The sequence below is a fragment of the Olea europaea genome, unplaced genomic scaffold, assembly GCF_002742605.1.
Source record: "Olea europaea var. sylvestris unplaced genomic scaffold, O_europaea_v1 scaffold2745, whole genome shotgun sequence".
Classification (NCBI taxonomy): Eukaryota; Viridiplantae; Streptophyta; class Magnoliopsida; order Lamiales; family Oleaceae; genus Olea; species Olea europaea.
In genome coordinates, this window is record NW_019245886.1 from 57305 (window position 1) to 59176 (window position 1872).

The following is a 1872-nucleotide window of genomic DNA, read 5'->3' on the forward strand; positions in this document are numbered from 1 at the left end:
TATTAAAAGTAGATAATGAGTTCCTTATTCTATCTGATCAAAGATTAACATTAACTTCAACAATAAATTCATGACTATTACTCCTTATCTACAAATTTTATAAGACCAAATACTATGCCTCCAGGGCACATCTCCAAGTGGTAAAAGGGGAGGGTAAAGAAATCCAACTTTACTTGAGGCTGTCGCGTCAAGGATTCGAATCTTGAAATATGGATTTGGTTCTTGGAGTAAGTGCAAGTGTACAAGCAACCTTCCACTCTGTTTCCTTGGAGGCATAACCTGCAATTTACCTCTCTCACGATACTCCAGAGCAGAAGTGGTGGGGGACCCTTAAGGTTGGGGTTCAACCTTATAAAAGGTACTAATAATTGTCAACTGACACAAAAGGACTCAAACCTTTCAAAAGCAGATCGAATAGTCGCAGACCTTCTCATTTTTTATGCAAATGGTCCTTTTGGACGAATTCCGTCCAAAACAATTGTTTCTCCCATGAATTCTCTTTCTTATAAAGGGAAATTCATATGTAATCATAACTGTGACGAAAATAGCCTACCTAAAATTTTGTCTCACTTTTGTTCACAGCCTTTAAGATTAAAAAATAAGACCCTCCTATTTACAACAAAAACTAATTAAATAAAATACAAAAAAAAAATAATAATAAAATAAATTCATCTTCTCCATTCACCAACCACTGAACCACAATCACCAAATCACAGCCATCCTTGTCACCATAGTGGTGGTCCCAAATTTGCCTCTCTCGAGTTCAAGCCCAAAATCAAACTTCTCATCAATTTTGTGACTTGTCAAATCTTTCGACCATGCCCATAGTGGTGGTCCCAAATTTGCCTCTCTCGAGTTCAAGCCCAAAATCATACTTCTCATCAATTTTGTGACTTGTCAAATCTTTCGACAATGTATATGGGTAGGTAGAGAGAGTCAAAAACGTCTTTTTGCATAGACTTTTTACTCTCTTGAAGTTCCAAACTCTTTTCTTTTTCTTTCTACATTTTTTTTCTTGTTTATCATTTTTTGCTTTTTTACTTTTTGTTGGTCTATGCTTGAACCTTGATATTGCTTAATTTGTTATTTACAGATGCATCCACCACTAAAATGAATAATCATTTTTTTTGTGATATCAATATAATTACCCTTTTTATTCAGTTAAAATACCAAAACATGGACAAAATTGTTTCGTTATGGATCCACGTAACACTAAACTGATAATTTCAAACAATTTTCTAGTTTTCGATTCGACGATTTTTACTTACAATCCCACTTATTAATACACAAGTTAATTTTAATATAAATATTTTTTTTTATCAAGTCAAAAAATAACCAAATTGTTAATAATTGAGTTGCTCATTCGAGTACTACTTTCAAAGTAATCTTTCTTCTTAAATGTAAAAAGAAGTAATTATAATATGTTAAAACAAGTTTCATTACTTATCTTACATTTGAATAATGTTATTCATAATAAAAATTATTGATAGTAATCCTATGTTTATAATGTATATGTGTCTCTTTATTATTTTGACGCATTAATGTGATAATTTTTTATTGTCTTATATATCAAATAACAAATTAATACATGTATGCCACGTAAAATTATTATCAGTAATCTACTAATCTCCAATATGAATGCATTACTCTTTACATTTAGCACTTGTTTCATTTTAATTATTTAAGAGATGACTTTTTGAATTTTTTTTTATGATTAAACAAACGTGAAAAATAATAATTTCTTTTTGAAAAATATGTTGTTAAAGATTAACATAAAAAAAATGATTCTCAAAAAAATAAAAAGGGATAATTGCAGCAGAAGCTCCAAACCTTTTAAACACTGGCAGACTTTTTTCTAATCGTTCATTTGTT